We start from the raw sequence: 13,941 nt of genomic DNA on the forward strand, positions 1-13,941 counted from the left end.
GGTTGGACTCTACATACCTTCAGATTCCGCGCTCTGTTTTGCAGAGGACCAGTAGGAACTCAGAATGCCATACCAGCAAGTTATAATTTGCCTTCTTTTTGTTCAAGCAGGCTTGGTGCAGGTGGCTGAGGGGCAGAACGCTACTGTGAGAGAGAAAAAAAAATTATGGGCCAGACAGATAGAGGGAACCTTCGGAAACATCCTTTGCTTGCTGGTAAGCGACTGCGAGTGGCTGGAAAATTCGACACAGCTACTATCTTTAGGAATACACCATTTGGTCATTGTGGGACAGACAGAATGCCTGGTACTTCCGACATCAGCTGCATATCTCGAAATACATATTATTATTCGTTAGGGCACAGCTGTGGGAGGAAGACACTAACCATCGAAGTAGCAAATTTAAGTGATTAACATTGCAAGATCACAGGTCATCGTAAGTGCAAATGTGAAAAGCTGGTACGCTGCTAACTGGTGTAACCGCCAGAATGTTGAATGCAAGCTTGTGAAGGTGCATGCATTGTGTGGTACAGGCGCTGGATTTCTGTTTGGTCGGTCAATATAGAAATGCTTAATGCTGTTTATGCATGACATCATCCGATGATGTGCCGTATATGCTAGATTGGAGACAGGTCTGGTTATCAAGCAGGCCAAAGCAATATGGCGACACGTTGTTGGGTTACAACAACGGCATATGGGCGAGCGTTATCCTGCTAGAAAACATCCCCTGGAATGCTGTTCATGAATGGCCGGACAACTGGTTCGAGTCACCAGATTGGCGTACAAACTTGCAGTCACGGTGCGTGGTATAACCACGAGAGTTTTCCTTCTGTCATACGAAATCGCAGCCCAGACCATAACTCCAGGTGTGGGTCCAATGTACACTACTGGCCATTAAAATTGCTACACCAAGAAGAAATGCAGATGATAAACAGGTATTCATGGGACAAATATATTATACTGGAACTGACATGTGATTACATTCTCACGCAATTTGGGTGCATACATCCTGAGAAATCAGTACCCAGAACAACCACCTCTGAGCCGGCCGAAGTGGCCGTGCGGTTAAAGGCGCTGCAGTCTGGAACCGCAAGACCGCTATGGTCGCAGGTTCGAATCCTGCCTCGGGCATGGATGTTTGTGATGTCCTTAGGTTAGTTAGGTTTAACTAGTTCTAAGTTCTAGGGGACTAATGACCTCAGCAGTTGAGTCCCATAGTGCTCAGAGCCATTTGAACCATTTTTGAACCAACCACCTCTGGCCGTAATAACGGCCTTGGTACGCCTGGGCATTGAGTCAAACAGAGCTTGGATGGCGTGTACAGATACAGCTGCCCATGCACGACCAACACGATACCACAGTTCGTCAAGAATAGTGACTGGCGTATTGTGACGAGCCAGTTGCTCGGCCACCATTGACCAGACGTTTTCAATTGGTGACAGATCTGGAGAATGTGCTGGCCAGGGCAGCAGTCGAACATTTTCTGTATTCAGAAAGGCCCGTACAGGACCAGCAACATGCGGTCGTGCATTATCCTGCTGAAATGTAGGGTTTCTCAGGGATCGAATGAAGGGTAGTGCCACGAGTCGTAACACATCTGAAATGTAACGTCCACTGTTCAAAGTGCCGTCAATGCGAACAAGAGGTGACCGAGATGTGTAACCAATGGCACCCAATACCACCACGCCGCGTGATACGCCAGTATGGCGATGACGAATACACGCTTCCAATGTGCGTTCAACGCGATGTTGCCAAACACGAATGCGACCATCATGATGCTGTAAACAGAACCTGGATTCATCCGAGGAAATGACGTTTTGCCATTCGTGCACCCAGGTTCGTCGTTGAGTACACTATCGCAGGCGCTCCTGTCTGTGATGCAGCGTCAAGGGTAACCGCAGCCATGGTCTCCGAGCTGATAGTCCATGCTGCTGCAAACGTCGTCGAACTGTTCGTGCAGATGGTTGTTGTCTTGCAAATGTCCCCATTTGTTGACTCAGTGATCGAGACGTGGCTGCACGATCCGTTACAGCCATGCGGATAAAATACCAGTCATCTCGACCGCTAGTGATACGAGGCCGTTGGGATCCAGCACGGCGTTCCGTATTACCCTCCTGGACCCACCGATTCTATATTCTGCTAACAGTCATTGGATCTCGACCGATGCCAGCAGCGATACGATAAACTGCAATCGGGATAGGCTACAATCCGACCTTTATCAAAGTCGGAAAGGTGATGGTACGCATTTCTCATCCTTACACCAGGTATCACAACAACGTTTCACCAGGCAACGCCGGTCAACTGCTCTTTGTGAATGAGAAATCGGTTGGAAACTTTCCTCATGTCAGCACGTTGTAGGTGTCGCCACCGGCGCCATACTTGTGTGAGTGCTCTGAAAAGCTAATCATTTGCATAGCACAGCTTCTTCTTGCTGTCGGTTAAATTTCGCGTCTGTAGCACGTCATCTTCGTGGTGTAGCAATTTTAATGGCCAGTAGTGTATGTGGTTAGTTGTAGGCCCTCAGCTAAGCTCCTTCTAATCATATCACGGCCGTCACTGGCACCGAGGCAGAACCAGCTTTCATCATAAAACTCAACAGCTGTCCTTGAAGTAAGCGATTTGTAACAGTTCGTTGTGTCAGTGTGGTGCCAATTGCTGCTGCAGATGCAGTACGATGCGCCAGAGCCAAACATCGAAAACGATGATCTTCCTTCTCGGTAGTGCCACGTGGCCGTCCGGAGCACGGTTTTTTTGCGATCCTACATCCTCGTGACTACCGCTCCCAGTAATCATGTACAGTGACTACTTTCCTGACAAGTCTTTCTGCTGTACCACAGGAGGAACATCCAGCTTCTCGTAGGCCAACTACATGACCTAGCTGAAACTCAAATGCCTTGAAGGCATTCTTGACTAACATCAACTCACCATATCCAATCTCCTAGGTAACTAACGCTCATGACCGTTATAGTGTGTATTTAAAGCAAACCTGATTTGCAGCCTCATAGGGGCGCAACTAGCGCCACTCTGATATGACTGGCGTGAAATCTTGCGGCGGCGCAGTTCTTTCCGTTCCTTTACGACGAACCTGCACCTACCTGTGATCATTGTCTCAGCAGATAATCGGTAGGAAAGCCGAGTGAAACCTACTGTACTTCGACATGAACCAGGCTGCAATTAAAACTACTAATCTATGTTTCGGGAGAAACACGAAATGAAAGGTTGGAAATTTTGTCCTCAATTAATATATTCTGAAACTTAGGTGAACAAGTATCACTGCCAAGCCCGTGCTAGTCAACACAGTCACGCACAATCCCTTTCACTCACGTTAGCAAGTTTATGGTGTTGCATTTCCCGAAAACGTAATAGCTAAAAAATACTGATTGTTTTAGATCAATAATGCTCGCCAAATATTAAGTCTGTCGGTACCAAATACAGTCACAGTTTTTAGCCACCGACCTGCACAATACGCCACGCGGAATATGTCTTATCTCGTCACAAAATTCACTTAAAAATTCCGAAATTTCTACACACACATCGGAATAATTATGCCGTCACTTTCCAACACTTTTGATGTATGAAACACTGATAGATCCTGCAACTTATCATTTCCATCGGAACTACTACTGCACACGTCCGATCTCTTTCATGGCTAGGCTTCGAATCTTCTCTAGAATACTCTCAGTCTTCTCTACCAGCAGAGAAAGGCGCGCGAAGAATATTGCTTTACCATTGGTCAGTTTACTCAACAGCCAATAGCAAAACAACATTCTCCCGCGTCAATCCGCGCTTTTCATCAATAACAAATTGCAAAATAGTACACCTAACGACTGCACTTTTTACCGACGTAATTATCTAATATGCTGAAGTTTTGCTCATGCGTAAAGTTATTTACTATTGTTATTTATACCTGAATTAACTTTCCCTTTACCATAAACTTACTTTACAAATCTATTCTACAGAAATCCCCTTTGTTCATATCCATACTTCTTCGAAATGTTCCCACACTAAATCCTACTACATAACTCGTTAAACAATTATCTTCATATTAACATTAATCGACACTCACGCGTCATTCATACTACTAAAACACATTTATAACATTTTACATACACAAGAAGACATAATAACACTTTATGAAAATACTATAACAGCTTATGAAAAACATTCTATTACTTTAGTGCACTCTACTGGGCACAATCGAAACCAAATCAGTCCCCTATCCAATACTGTCCTCTATCGGCTGACACATAAAGTACGTGCGCATCCAGTCTCTCGTCACCATCTGTCACTCTCCAGCTCTGAGACACATCTCCCACTTAACCGCCTCCAACGCAGAGGATCGTTATACGGCGCTACGCCTCAATCTGAATAGATATTATCTTTCAGATGTAGAAACACGCCTACCAAGTTTCGTTTATTTCGCATAGTGTGCTTATTATATGCTCCAATTTTCTGCATTATACAGAATGTTTGTCCACATAACATCAGGTGACTGAGGAACAACATTAAACAATGTGGCACTGTGCATCGACTTGTCACTCCCGTCACTATTATATTGTCATCGAAGTGAGGATTTTCGACAATTACTACCGGAGTAACCTGGCACTCCGAAGACATTTGCTGGCATTCAGTTTGTCCACCGAGGTAGACAGTAGTGCATCCATCATAGACAACGTGAACTGAGCAACACCTGTACAAAATGTCTTACTGTCGGTACGAAAATTCTATCTCTGAGGTAGAAAGACGTATGATCTTTGGCTTGGGAGAAAGACGTCAACCCCTGGAGGTTGAACTCACGACTTATGTTACTAAGCTAACAAAATGCCCCCACTACATATCGAACCTAGCATCCTGGAGACGCAAAAATCCCAACACAACACCTGTGTAGGTGTCGAAATAATAGAAAATTTATAACAATATCATAAATTTCGGTTATCAGGACACAAATTCATAATACGTCAGTCATAAATCCGCTCTTGTGTGCGTACGAAGGGAGGGGGCGGGGGAAAGTATGTCTGCCATTGTAACTTATGGAAGTTATTGAAAGGTTCCGAAAAATACAAAACTTACCCAGGTGCAAATCTCTAAGTGATACGGTGAGAGGGTGAATAGAAGTCTCCAAAAAGGGCTCTCTTTCTTTCATTTCCCACTGGCGACCGGGGTGTGTGAGGGGGGGGGGGGGTCCAGATGGGAACAGAAACAAGTAGAGAAAGTTTGGGTGTGGATTGACGCCACAACCGAACGTAGACCAATGTACCCTTAGGTATGAGGGGACTTCAAAAAGCGAGTTGAACATTATTATGGCGAGACAATTAAACTTTACTGAATGCTGTAATACAATTCGAAGCGCGACAGATCCTTGACATTATTTTTCAATATAGTGACCAGTCTCTGTAAACAACAGTCGGAACGTTCTACCAATTGTTCAGTTCCTCGGCGATAGGAATCCACTCCTTGGTCACTGAGCTATTCGATAACCACTGTGTAAACATACTCACCGTCGTAAAATCAGAAATTCCTGCGAATCAGTTTCTGGATTATCTGCACGTTGTCCTCTGTGGTCGATGTCGATGACCTTCCTTCCCTATCATCATCATCCACGTCTGAGTGTCCTCGGGCAAATTGTTGACACTATTTCATTAAGGCTGGACGCGACATTGCATTAGGTCCATATTCTGCCAGAATTTCACGCTGAATTTGTGGGCAGTTTTTCCTTCAAGACTCGTATTGTCTAGCGAACTATAATTTTGGAGTATTTATCCAGTTCCCACGCCATTTCACTCCCACTCTGTGATGCAGTGACGCCGAAGAATTGTGTATATAGGAAACCTAGAACATGTACCCTCTTTTGACAGTCCGCACTTTTGTTGCGCAATGGCCATAGCGTGAGACGACATGTGTAGCTCACTTTTTGAAGTCCACTCGTAATTTGAGACAACTTTGGCCGCATACAGTACTCTTATGCACATCTACATCTATATCATGCAAACCACTGTTAAGTACATGGCAGATGGTACCTCCCCATGGCTTCTTCCCGTTTCATTCACGAATGCAACACAGGACGAATGACACTTTTAGTGGGTGTGGAAGCTGAGTTGTTGAGGTGGTGACGCTACAGATGCAGAAGGCCAAGCTCGGGATCTGCTGTGGGTGGTAGTCATACGCCCGATGGTCTGGAAACATATTTATTACTTCTGACTTTACAGTACCGATTGTCTTCTCTCGTTCGGCGGAAAGCGCGCTGAATGGCACAGTCGAGTGGAACAAGGAATGTGGACGCAACACTTTGTCGGCTGTGGCCAGCGTGTAGGTTAGGACTAGAACTGTTGAGACTATTAATCTGAATTCGATATATCGATGTTTAAAAAAGACATTACCAGAGCAAAATATATCGCAGAAGAGATCGATATATCGACAAAAAAAAAAGAACGACGTACCAGCTTATAAAAATATCGGCTGCACATTGTAGACATATTGCCAGTTTTAGATCTGTATATTTAAGTATTAAGTTATTATTAGATATTCTGTACATCAACGAGCTAGCTAGCTGCTTATCCCTTTTAGAGCAAGAATTGAAAGGAAAACGATACACGTTTACGCTTGGCGATAACTACTTTGCTAATGATGGTAACTGCATGTAAGGTGCACAATAAATGGTGTCCGATGGGTCCATCGTTCGGTTTCGTCACATATCGGATTTGTCTCGAACAATTCATGCCGGCTTCTCTATTTTTTCATTTCTGCAAACGTCAGCGACCTAGCAGTTCTAGCGTCAAAATTGCGTTCTGAAGTTAAACTTTGAAGTTTCTGCTGGCAGTGGCGAGCGACGATTACGTCAGCATATACCCTCACACGTCTCCGCCCACCGGAAAAACCAACCTTGTCTTGTCATTTATATTATGGACATCTTTTTCAGGAACTGTTCTTGAAGAATGCAGATGTCAAGAAACAGCACACTAGTTGCTTTTTTTTTTTTTTTTTTTTTTTTTTTTACGCAACTGCTGTGCTGTTTCTCCACATCGGAAATCTTGTTATTCCATTCATACCGCCGCCCTCGAGTGCAATCGGTTTCTTCTTTGTGCTGCCGGCCGTTGTGACCGAGCGGTTGTAGGAGCTTTAGTCCGGAACCGCGCTGCTGCTACGGTTGCAGGTTCGAATCCTGCCTCGGGCATGGACGTGTCTGATGTCCTTAGGTTAGTTAGGTTTAAGTAGTTCTAAGTCTAGGGGACTGATGACCTCAGATGTTAAGTCCCATAGTGCTTAGAGCCATTTGAACCATCTTTGTGCCACCCATACTTGCTTCACACAGTCAAAGAGGAAGGTGTGATGGGAGCTCAAAAGACATTAAGACTCCTTCTCACAATGAAAGTAAAATTATGTTCTAGTACAATTTCAAAAGAACAGTTTCACATAATTACCGAAAATTGCGACAAAAATATAAAATTAAATTATTGGCGTTCGATATTGCCATCCGATATCGATATGTCGAATTTAAGGTGTGTTGTCTGGCGGTAAATATCGGCGATATATATCATTACCTTTGGCAAAAGATCGATACATCGATATATTACCCACATCCCTAATTAGGATCCAAGAGCGACGTCGTGCAGGTAGCCGGAATAAGAGTCTCTAGGTGCAAGCCTATTAAAGCGGCCTGCTCCAGCGCTCTCGAAAAAGATGTGTGCTTAAGCAGGTGACAACAGCATATCACGGAAAGCGGGTATCGTGAAGGCAGAAGCCCAGAACTCTAATCAGCAACACACCGTACAGCCAGGAAGGCGGTACTATGTAGAGCCAGAGAGGCAGTACTCGGGTGCCTCGCTCAACAGGTTGAAGAGGTTATTTGCAGTCACTTATTATGCTCCTTCACCAGAGGAAGGCCCAGGCTCGTTCACATCTTTTGTCAGTCACAGTGGTGACCAAACAGCAGTGGCAGCTTGTAGCGGCTAAGATCCACTGCAGCTGGCTAGCTGTGGTTTCACTTAGGCAGCAGGCAGCACATCATTATTCGCCAGCAAAGTTATTCAGTAACTAGCGAGATTGTCATTCCGTCGGAATCAGAGATGCAGATGCGATGGCCAAACACCGGGACTGAGACTCCTGAAACGGTCGTATTTAAGCTGGACTTGAAGTCTTCGCGGCCTCCAATGAGATCATTTTGCCCTCTTCATCCGGGTACCGGATGCTGTCATACTGAACCGTTTGCACACCTTGACTATGACTCGGCTACGAGCAGCACCCTGTCTTCTGCAACACTGGCACACCTTGCGTGCCCCAGATACCGACTGTTACACACGGTATAAGACAGAGCTGATTTTCTACCGTCTGCGCCAATTAATGATTTTAAAAAAATTATATGTGCATCTGGGAACTGGATCTGTTGTGCAACAGACTGTTTAAATGACCCCGTGCATCCTGTAATTAATCTAATGTTGTCCTCCCGATTCCTGCAGGAGTGATACATAGACGGTTGTAGTATAATGCTAGATTCATCATTTGAATTCGTTTCTTGAAACTTTGTAAGAAATCTTTTTCCTCGGGATATTTTGCGCTTGTCTTCAAATTTCTGCCACTTCAGGTTCTTCAGCATCTCAGCGACTCTCTCTCACAGGTCAAACAAATCAGTGACCATTCATTCCACCCTTCTCTGTGTATGTTCAATATCCCCTGTTAGTTCTATTTTCTACGTGTCCCACACACATGAGCAATATTCGAGGCTGGGTCGCGGGAGTGATTTGTAAGCGGTCTCCTTTGTTGATGGATTGCATTTCCGTGGCATTTTACCGATGAACCAAAGTCTGCCATCTACTTTACCTACGAGTGAGTCTATGTGGTTGTTCCATTTCGTATCCCTACAAACTGTTACAGCCATGTGGCTCGCTGACAGTTTGGTCATAGGATATTACGGTTTTTTTGTGAGTTGCACAATTTTATATTCCTGCATTCCTGAACAGTGAAAGCAAATTGCCAATCTTTGCACCACTCTGAAATCTTATCAACATCCAGCCGAATATCTGCAGTTTTTTCTGACAGCACTTTATTACAGACAACCGTATCATCTGCGAAATCCGGGATTTACATCTGTAAAGGAACATTTGGAAACGAAGTTAAGCGTTTTTGATTTAGCTTTGCTACCCTCAATTCCAGTCCCCATCTCGTTCATTAGTATCTAGACACTAACTTCGGTGCCACTAAAAGTCTTTACACATGACCAGAATTTCTGTTGTCTACAAGATTATAAGAGCCATTATGCCTTCAGCAAGAAAACACACCAACCATTAGCTTACGTAATGTATCAGAATTGTTTTAAGAAGACTCCATGGAGACGAAGATGCTTCTGTGCCCCGCCTTCCCTCCCACCTGTTCACCTGACCTCATACCTTCTGAGAACTTTTGGGACGCTAACGAAAGAGACGTGCTCGCTTTGGGCTAGCTCGGCCAGTATTAGTGGCTCTCCATTACTTTCGATGTATCGGGAAATTCATCCGTCGACGCATCACCGCCATCATCAGGTCGAAAGGGCGTGCTGTACGCTAGTAGATGGTTGTTTCTTGTTCAGTTGCTCGGACTTCAATAAACTAGCTCGAAAAAGGAAAATCGCACACAGTGGTCTGGTACAATCGCCTATTTCCGTACGTGGACTTCAAAATTATCTACGTGAAACTTGCGTCAGCATTGTAATATATTAAAACACTCTTGGAGAAGACTGTTGACGCATTTACTGATATTTATGTCGCTATCGATATGAGAGAACTTGTTATCTCTGAGTGGTTTAATGTCATTGAAATTAGTTTCCCAACACTGGTGTCAAGGTGGAAGACGCCAGATGCTCTACAGATTTTTGGAGTAGATTTTATATATCAGGCGCCTGTCAGCTATTAATGTGCGACAGGAAACACACAGCATGTATCGCTGGACAACTTGAAAAGTGATCAATAATAAACGGTTCCATATGTTGCCAGCTCTGAAACCGAAACATATCTTTCTGTTTACACACATTTTCGGTGACTCTGTAGCTTGCTATCTCAAGGCGACACATCACCAGCAAATTACTTATGATATCAGATGGAACGGTACAGTTATTCATATTGAGCTTTAACGAGCTAGAAGGTCTTTAAAAAACAGATTTATCACATAAAACAACACAAGGGTGTATTAGTTCCGAGATAAACAGTCCGTCAAAGCGCTTACTGGTGAATAGGAGAATGTCTTCATCCTGAAATATCACTTATTGTCCTCAGTGACGAGTCGCTCTTCGAACTGAGCACCGATGACTAGTGAAAACATGTCTGGAGACGGCCCAAACAGCGGTGTGATTACCAAGCCCACTGTCGCATGCCATACGGCCCGAAAACCAGGAGTGATGGTCTGGGATGCCATTTCATTCACAGCCGGACCCCTTCGGTTGTTATGCGCGGAATGCTTACAGCACAGCGGTCGACAATATTCTACGCCCCGTTTTGTTGCCCTTCATGGCAACCCATCCTGGGCTTACATTTCAGCAAGATAATACCCACCTGGATACGGCGAAAGCTTCTACTGTATGTTTTCTTGCTCACCAAATGTTCGGATAATTCCTCCGTGGTTCATTGATTTTTAAATTTTTAATAGTGTGTTTTACTGTGGTGAAATGGGATGTAGTAGTAGATAAGAGCTATGAGCTGGATCACGACTGAAATGGGCTGTGTTCCTGGTGCATTACGTACCGTCATTTGGCGTGAGATTGGAACACATAATACACCCAGAAACTTTCTCGAACCTGATCGCTTTGGTGGTCCAGGTGTTACGTTGCGTGTGTGTGTGTGTGTGTGTGTGTGTGTGTGTGTGTGTGTGTGTGTGTGTCGGGGGGTGTGTGTGTGTGGGTGTGTATAGGGAGGGGTGGGGGATAGTGGGCGGGGGGGAGGGGGGGCATAATGTTGCATTGGCGTCCTGACTTCCAAATATTTGAATAGGGTAAAAAGCAGGGCATGGAACAGCAGGAATGGAGGCCCGAAGGAGTAAACGAGACCTTCAAATACTGCTGCAAGCAATTTTTTTTCAAATATGAGCTATTTATGCAGACTTCAGTACTTCAAAAAATGAAACAAACACAAGTCTGAGCCTTCGACTCTCCTACCTGCCAGGCAAGTTACTGAGTTCGGCCTGGGAGATTAGTGATCCTACCCTCGACATTTTGTGGGCGCCAATTTCACTGGGTATAGTTAACAGGACAGCCAGTGGAACAACCCGCTGAAAATTTACTTTTCAGTTGAATGTGGCATCGTTTGGATTACAAGACAAGTGCCTGTCGCTTACGGCCGTTAGCTAAACCGCAGATCCACTACTGGCCATTAAAATTGCTACACGAAGAAGAAATGCAGATGATAAACGGGTATTCAGTGGACAAATATATTATACCACCTCTGGCCGTAATAACGGCCTTGATACGCCTAGGCATTGAGTCAAACATACCTTGGATGGCGTGTACAGGTACAGCTGCCCATGCAGCTTCAACACGATACCACAGTTCATCAAGAGTAGTGACTGGCGTATTGTGACGAGCCAGTTGATCGGCCACCACTGACCATACGTTTTCAGTTGGTGAGAGATCTGAAGAATGTGCTGACCAGGGCAGCAGTCGAACATTTTCTGTATCCAGAAAGGCCCGTACAGGACCTGCAACATGCGGTCGTGCATTATCCTGCTGAAATGTAGAGTTTCTCAGGGATCGAATGAAGGGTAGAGCCACGGGTCGTGACACATCTGAAATGTAACGTCCACTGTGCAAAGTGCCGTCAATGCGAACAAGAGGTGGCCGAGCCGTGTAACCAATGGCACCCCATACCATCACGCCGGGTGATACGCCAGCATGGCGATGACGAATACACGCTTCCAATGTGCGTTCACCGCGATGTCGCCAAACACGGATGCGACCATCATGATGCTGTAAACAGAACCTGGATTCATCTGAAAAAATGACGTTTTGCCATTCGTGCACCCAGGTTCGTCGTTGAGTACACCATCGCAGGCGCTGCTGTCTATGATGCAGCGTCGAGGGTAACCGCAGCAATGGTTTCCGAGCTGATAGTCCATGCTACTGCAAACGTCGTCAAACTGTTCGTGCAGATGGTTGTTGTCTTGCAAACGTCCCTATCTGTTGACTCAGGGATCGAGACGTGGCTGCACGATCCGTAACAGCCATGCGGATAAGACCATTTGTAGCAGGTCATCTTCGTGGTGTAGCAATTTTAATGGCCAGTAGTGTAAATACCATGTCTGTCACTTCCCGTGTAGAATTAGAAGGTGTCATTTCAATGTTTGCGTTCTTCACACATCATGAAATCACTAATATTGTTCTGATACCAGCACAACCTCAAAACGATATGGTTGGTTGGTTGGTTGGTTGGTTGCTTGGGGAAGGAGACCAGATAGCGTGGTCATTCGTCTCATCGGATAAGGGAAGGATAGGGAAGGAAGTCGGCCGTGCCCTTTCAAAGAAACCATCCCGGCATTTGCCTGGAGTGATTTAGGGAAATCACGGAAAACCTAAATCAGGATGGCCGGACGCGGTATTGAACCGTCGTCCTCCCGAATGCGAGTCCAGTGTCCAACCACTGCGCCACCTCGCTCGGTCAAAACGATATGTACAGAATGGTATAATGCTACAAGTGTATATTGACCTTCATCCTTGAACACGATACACTCCGCGGTCCACGCTATTGTGTCACTGTGGTGTTTTCCCATCTGCTCATTTGGACGGGTGCATTCGGCCCAGACTTTATTGTTATTGGCGAAAACATGTTACGGCATCGAACAGTGCAGAAGCTCTTGGAATGAGAAGATATTCGGCGAATGGACTGATGTGCCCGTTCCTCCGACTTAAATCTCATCGAGAACACGTGGGAAGCATTGGAGAGAAGTATTGCAGCACGTTCCCGTGCACCAGTGACCTTCCAGCAGTCGTCAACCAAACTGGTGGAGGAACGGACAGCCTAAGCACAAGAAATCCTTACCAACCTTGTCGCCGGCAAGGGAGAACGCTGAAGAACACGGACGGCCGTCCATACTGATCACACATAACCAATAGCGATGTCCAGCCGTTTCTAATGTGCAGGGGACGATCGCGATGAGTACAGTGTAAATATTTTTTTTGGATAAAAGGGTCTTCTCTGTTCGTCTCATTGCGTATTTCTGTCGAGTAACCTTCTGAACTGTACTGTACTGTAACGGTTTTTTCTGTGTATGGTTCATTGAGCTATGTTACTTGACGGTGACACATTACTTTCGTCCTTAAGCTTTGTTCACCAGTGTATTAATAACAGCCGGCCTGAGTGATCGAGCGGTTCTAGGCACTACAGTCTGGAACCGCGCAACCGCTACGGTCGCAGGTTCGAATCCTGCCTCGGGCATGGATGTGTGTGATGTCCTTATGTTAGTTAGGTTTAAGTAGTTCTAAGTTCTAGGGGACTGATGACCTCACAAGTTAAGTTCCATAGTGCTCAGAGCCATTTTTTGTATTAATAACAAACATATCTGTACGACGAAATGTACGTCACTTTCGGGGTGATCTTCGTTCGTCGACTCACATAGTAACTGCTACAGCTGTCAGTGACACGTACTTCTCTTCGCGCTGTAAAAATTATAAATGATAAAAAGACTTTCTTTCGTAGCTGAAGTGGTCTAACAAATAATTTGTCTTTTTCCTTTATCGGCCGCAATCACGTGTAATGCGACAGTAACGATTATATAAAATGTTCTTTATGAAGTGGCATCTCGTATACCGATCACGCGTTGACTCGTATTACGCTTTCGAGACTTTATAGAATTTGGGAGATTCTACGTTTCGAATATAATTTTCTACAGAAAGTTCATTCTTGAAATAAGTAGCTTATAATTCGGAATTTCGGATGCATAAAATTACAAATTAGTACCCCTAACACCGTAAACCAGGAACAACTTACTAAG

This window comes from Schistocerca serialis, chromosome 3, assembly GCF_023864345.2.
Source record: "Schistocerca serialis cubense isolate TAMUIC-IGC-003099 chromosome 3, iqSchSeri2.2, whole genome shotgun sequence".
In the NCBI taxonomy this organism is placed as follows: Eukaryota; Metazoa; Arthropoda; class Insecta; order Orthoptera; family Acrididae; genus Schistocerca; species Schistocerca serialis.